We start from the raw sequence: 7,155 nt of genomic DNA, 5'->3' as shown, positions 1-7,155 counted from the left end.
ATTGGGATAGTCCTGAAAAGTGAGTAAAATGTTAATTATTACCTGTCTAAAAAGGTAAAAAATAACTTGCAAGGTTAACAACCAACTTGTAACATTAACAAACAACTCAAAACCTTAACAACCAACTCAAAACATATAAAAATCTACTAAGATTAACAACCAACTCGTAACCTTAACAAACAACTCAAAACCTTAACAATCATCTCATAACCTCCACAACCAACACATAAGGATAACAACCAACGCATAACTATATACTAATGTCGACAATCAAGTCAAAACCATAACATGCAACTCATAACCTCTACAACAAACTTATAACTATATACTAAGGTTGACAATCAACTCAAAACTGTAAAAACCAACTCATAACCTCCACAACCAACTCATAAGATTTACAACCAACTCATAACTATATACTAAGGTTGAAAACTAACTCAAAACCGTAACAACCAACTTATGACCTCCATGTGACGCCCCTGGGTTCACACAAGGCTGCAGTCCGAGGTGAAACCAAGAATGTCAAACCTGCTATGCACCACACCGTGCAATAACATGTTTCACCATCACAATTAACATCTATCTAGTAGAGTCAACAACTGGTGTAGGAACAAAACAGGTAAAAGATAATACAGGGAATACTGATGAAATGATAATAGTTACATAAAGATCTCATCATCCAACAACACAGAAATACATAGTCAAGATCTGAATAGATAAACTGGAATACTCATCAAGTCTCAAATATAAATATCTGACAAAAAGGAAATAAGGCACACAGCCTTTACAACTTCTAGAACAAGACTCTCAAATGTCTAAATACAAATCTACTGTGGAGCTCTAAAATAAAACATAGCTAAAATAGGCAGCTGAACACTAAAATATGTCGTCATCAATCTACGACTCTCCGGGCTCCTGGCTCGTTACCTGAAAGGGGGAGGGACAACGAGCGTCAAAGCGCTAGCGAGTAACATCACAACCAACCCCAAGGGAACAGGGCTCGTTGTATAAGAAAATACAGTGAGTATATAATAGATCAAAAATCATTTATCTTGCTAAAGGGGGTTTTAGTATTTAGAAATTTACAACACGAGCATAGGTACGTCGAGCGAAATAATCCAAACAAGGAAACCCTCACGTATATACCTTATATCTCAAATTGTAAATCTCTAAACACCAGACCCGAGGTTCTAGTACAGAAAACAATAATAAAAGAAATGCAGCAAATCTCAGCGCAAAACACAGTGCCATACCATAGCTAACATGAACACCATGTGGTTACTTACATGAATATCATATCGAGATTTACATAAGTGTTATGACATAAACTCACATGAGTGACATGTCAAAAAAAAATGATTAAGTGTCCAAAACGTAGACTATATAAATTAAACGTCCAACTCGTGGACTGAAAATAACCGTTGTCCAACGCATGGACCGGATGTGACCGTTGTCCAATGCATGGACCGGGTGTGACCGTTGTCCAACGCATGGACCGGGTGTGACCGTTGTCCAACGCATGGACCGGGTGTGACCGTTGTCCAACGCATGGATCGGATGGTAATGCATATCCAGCACGAGGATTTAAAATAGCTGTGCATGTCCAACACGAGGACTAAGAGGTAAAGCTTGTCCAACACGAGGACTGTGAAATGGTGAACATATTACTGGGATACATAGTGAAATCTATCTATATCAATTCACGGTCAAAACGGTGTATATATCCATATTTGGTACTCTCAGGTCATCTATTGTGCCTAGGTACATAGCAAAACTAAATACCAATGTCAGATAATCTAGTCAAACTCCCAAACCTGAACAGAACACTCAAAGATACCCAGAACAGGGAAAAATACCACAGACAGTGCGTCGGTCGACCGACTTGGTCGACCGATCTCTGATACGAACCTGGCGGTCGACCGAAATAATGTCGCGGTCGGCCGAAAATAATCGGCGGTCGACCGAACGACGAAGCGGTCGACCGAAATAACGGGCGGTCGACCGAACTAATGTCGCGGTCGACCGAAACCTCAAAACGAGCTCAGCGGTCGACCGCGTCGGTCGACCGCCGAGCGGACAGAAACCCAAATCTGGGTTTCTGTCAGCTCGAAACCTGAAACGAAATTTGCAAATCTCTACGATAACAAGAGTTCTAAGGTTTTAAAATCATACTGAATATAAACAACAAATCTCAGGCTTGAAATCTATACTTCCAATATTATAAAAACATGAGAAACAATTTCCAAATCGTTTAAATGACAGTAAAAATGATTTAGTTCTTGTTTAGGCAAAATTTCAGATCTTGATCGTCATCAAACAGGTATTGGGTGAGTTTTTATAAGCTAAAACATCTGATTGATCTTAAATCCATGAGAAACAAATCCAAATCGTTTTAAAAGCTGTAAAGATGTTTGAAACTCTTTTAGGCAAAAACTCAGATCTAGATCTTCTTTAACAGGGCATGGGTGAGTTTTGACAACATATTAAGCCCCAAACCCATATTCTAGGCTATAGTAAACTATTAGCTAAACAAAGATACGAATTTGGCTCCATAAATCCAATAAAAACTCAGTTCTTGATGTTTAAACCAAAAGGGGTGGGGGTTGGGCGAGAAATTACTCGCCTTGGTTGCTGATAATGCCCTAGATCTGTAAGATGTTGATCCCCTTCGCTGAAAACCCACGATCTGCCGAAAATCCCCAAGGACTGCTCCCAGATTGCCAAAATCCAGTTAGGGTTTTGAGGAAGAAGAGAGGGGGCTAGGGTTTATGTTTGGGGCTGAGGAGATCTCTCCTGGGTTGAGTTGGTATAAATACCAACTCCCCAACCCGACCCGAAACCCAAAACCCAACAACTAAAAACCCGAAACCAAAACCTGGTAATCTCTCTGATCGCTGATCGGTCGACCGCGCCGGTCGACCGCGCCGGTCGACCGATCAGCACAAAAATGCCTGCTGATGGCATTTTACCTGCTGATCGCCAACTCACTCAATTTCTCTCACTTGCAGACACCTGCTGGGCTCCCAAACTCTGATACACATATATATCTTATGCTTATATAGTTATTTATCACAAGGGAATTATCTACTATTACTAATTCACACATATATATACATATATACATTATAGAAATTTTTCGGGGTTTTACATTCTTCCCCCCTTAAAAGAATTTCGTCCTCGAAATTCGGAAATCATACGAACTTTGCAATATGAACTATTATAAAGATATTTACACCTAACGATCTAAAATGATAATATTCTCGGTCAAATCCTAATCGAGTGGAACTAGTACATCGGGTGAAAAATCCAAACAAGGAACCCCCCATATATATACCATGTGTTCCAACCGATTAAAATTTAAGCGAAAGTATCCTCATTATAGCGTTAAATGTAAACATAACCAAGGGTATGCACATAAGTTAAGACATGAAAATCAAAGCAAGAATTTATTTACCTGCTCAACCAAGTTTGGGTAGTCACGACGCATGTCCTCTTCGCGCTCCCAAGAAATCTCCTCAATGCCTCCTCGGTTCCACTGAACTTTTATCAAGGGGATTACTTTGTTCCTAAGCTTCTTGTCCTCTCTGGCAAGAACACAGACCGGAATCTCAATAGTGGTAAAATCATCCTGAAGTTCGATCTCCGGTGCATCCAATACTCGCTGTTGCTCCTCATCATGCAAATGCTTCTTGAGCATAGAAATATGGAACACGTTGTGTATACTAGACATCGATGCTGGAAGATCTAGTCTGTATGACACAGCTCCAATGCGCTCTAGGATCTAAAAAGGCCTAATATATCTCGGTGCAAGCTTTCCCCGCCTCCCGAATCGCTGCACGCCTTTCATAGGCGATACCTTAAGCATAACCCAATCCCCAATCTGAAACTCTAGGGGTCTCCGCCTCTTATCCGCATAGCTCTTCTGCCGACTCTGAGCGGCTAAGATCCGCTCTCTGATCAAGGCTACTTTCTCAGTAGTCTGCCTCACTAACTCTGGCCCAAGCATCAAGCTGTCCTCCGGCTCGGCCCAACATATCGGTGATCTACAAGGTCTCCCATACAGTGCCTCATACGGGGCCATACCGATCGTCGCTTGATAACTATTGTTATAAGCGAACTCTACCAGTGGGATATGGTCCTCCCAACTGCCTTGGAAGTCAATGACACTTGCCCGCAACATGTCCTCCAGTACCTGATTCACCCTCTCCGTCTGGCCATCCGTCTGGGGGTGAAATACACTGCTATAAGATAGTGTGCTGCCGATGGAAACTCCTCCAAAAATGTGAAGTGAAAACCGAGCCTTGATCCGATACGATTGTGTCTGGAACTCCGTGGAGTCGAACTATCTCACGAATGAAGATCCTCGCATAAGCCTCGGCTGTATAAATAGTCTTCACCGGGATAAAATGTGCTGACTTCGTCAACCGGTCCACAATCACCCAAATAGAATTATTCCCCTTCTTCGACTTTGGCAATCCCATAATAAAATCCATAGAAATGTCTGCCCACTTCCACTCTGGAATGGGTAAAGGCTGAAGTGTCTCTGCCGGTCTCTGATGCTCTGCCTTCACCTGTTGACAGGTAAAACATCTAGCCACAAACTCTGCAATCTCTCTACGCATACCGCTCCACCAAAAGTGTCTCTTCAATTCCTTGTACATCTTGGTGGTTCCTGGATGCACTGTGTACCGAGTACGGTGTGTCTCATCAAATAATTCCCTCTTCAGCTCTGTACTGGCTGGCATAACCAATCTACCCTTCATCCGTAGACCTTCATCAGCTCCGATGGTCCAATCAGTCTTAGGCTCTTTGGAAATCTCCTCCTTTCGGATTTGAATCCAAGAGTCTTCCAATTGAGCCCTGACAACTCTGTCACTCCAAGATGGTTGCACTGTCACAGCTCCCAAAAATGCACTGGCTCCTCTAATCTCGGGTCTAAAATCAAACTGGCTAAGAGTGATAAGATCCCGATGCAATGAACACCTCAAAGCTAAAATCTGATGTCGACGCTTCCTGTTTAATGCATCTGCTACAACGTTCGCCTTCCCCGGATGATACTGGATCGCGAACTCGTAGTCCTTAATCAACTCATTCCATCTCCTCTGTCTCTGGTTGAGTTCCTTCTGGGAAAAGAGGTACTTCAGACTCTGGTGATCTGTGAATAACTCAAACTGCACCCCATATAGGTAGTGCCTCCAAGACTTCAGTGCAAATACCACTGCTGCCAACTCCAAATCATGAGTGGGATAGTTCTGCTCATGCACCCTCAACTGCCGTGAGATATAAGCTACCTCTCTCTGAGTCTACATCAATACGCCTCCTAAGCCTGCTAACGAGGCATCTGCATATACGACGAATGTCATGTCGTTACTCGGAATGGTCAAAACCGGCGCTGTAGCCAACTTAGTCTTCAAAATATCAAAGGTCTTCTGGCACTCCATGCTCCATACGAATTGTACACCCCTCTTCGAAAGGTGCGTAATAGGCGTCGCAATCTTCGAGGAGTCCTGAATAAACTTCCTATAATATCCAGCCAGCTAAGCCCAAAAAGCTGCGAATCTCTGTCACCGTCTTCGGTGGCTCCCAATCAAGGACTGCCGTGACCTTAGCCGGGTCCACTGCTATGCCCTCTCTACTGATGACGTGCCCTCTCTGATACCAAAACTCGCATTTGCTGAACTTGGCATACAACTGATGCTCCTGAAGAGTCCTCAATGCTATCCGTAGATGCTCCTCATGATCCGCCTCCGACCTCGAGTAAATGAGAATATCATCGATGAAAACGATCACGAACTGATCTAAGAAGGGACGGAAAACCCGGTTCATCAAGTCCATGAATACCGCGGGTGCATTGGTCAGCCCACATAGCATGACCAAGAACTCGAAAGAACCATATCGAGTAAGAAAGGCGGTCTTGGGAATATCCATCTCCCGAACCCGCAACTGATGATAGCCAGAACGAAGATCAATCTTCGAGAAATACTGCGCACCCTGCAACTAGTCAAACAAGTCATCAATCCTAGGTAGTGGTTACCTATTCCGGATAGTGACCTTGTTCAGCTCTCTATAATCTATGCATAATCTCATACTACCGTCCTTCTTCTTCACGAAGAGGACCGGTGCGCCCCACGGAGAATGACTCCGGCGAATAAAACCCTGAGCTAATAACTCGTCCAACTGGGTCTGAAGCTCCCTCATCTCAGTTGGTGCTCCTGATACTCTGAGACAACTCTAGTCTCTAATAACTCAGCACCCTGATCCCGTCGCATCACCTCCTCGATGTACGCCAGAAATGACTCCGCTCTCGGACCCGTCGGACGCTCGCAACCTGACTGTCTACGCAAAGTAGTCAATGCTAACATGGTAGGAAGACAACCAATCCATACCAAGATTGACATCGAACTCGGACATACGCAACACTATCAAATCGACTATAAACTCCGACTCGTCTAAACTGACGGTACACCTCCTACAAACGCTCTCCAGAAGCGATACCGCACCTAAAGGGGTAAAAACTGATAAAGGGGTGTCTAGTGGCTGAGCTACACGCTGGAGTCTAATAAAAGAAACGAGTCCGAAACACTTTGGAGGGGGTATCTGTAGGCATCGAAAATTGCCGATAGGTCCCCACTCACAGCTCGGTGTTAACGATCGACGATCGAACGACGCTACCCAGTTCACAAGAGCTCAAATGACGCCGGTGAGCACCTGAAGCGAACCGACGGACTACGTAAGCCGACAGAATGTCAGAATTACGGGGATACGGGTTGACCGAAAACCCCGCGATCACCGCAATTGAAGCAGCACCCTTCGTGTCCCGTTCACTCCACTGAGAAGTCAACCATCGGGATTAACAGAGCTCTTCGCCCAGTTAAAACAAGATCCCCGGAATTTGTGCTGCTGACTTTCTCTCTGGTCCTGTTGGGATCCCTTCTTATAAGGGCTCTGCTGTTGCTGCTGAGGTCGATACAAGGGTCTCTTGTTCTTACCCTTGTCTCTGACGTGCCCTCTCTCATCACTCCCTTTCTTGTCCTTCTGAAACTTGGTTGTCCCATTTTCTTGAGAAATGGCGGTTTCGGCTACTGCTGGTGGTGGTGAAATGTGATTCGCCACAAGCTCCTCGATTGCTGCTATCCTAGCGACTAGGGGAGCCAT

This window comes from Asparagus officinalis, chromosome 2, assembly GCF_001876935.1.
Source record: "Asparagus officinalis chromosome 2, Aspof.V1, whole genome shotgun sequence".
In the NCBI taxonomy this organism is placed as follows: Eukaryota; Viridiplantae; Streptophyta; class Magnoliopsida; order Asparagales; family Asparagaceae; genus Asparagus; species Asparagus officinalis.
This window is presented reverse-complemented; position numbering follows the sequence as displayed.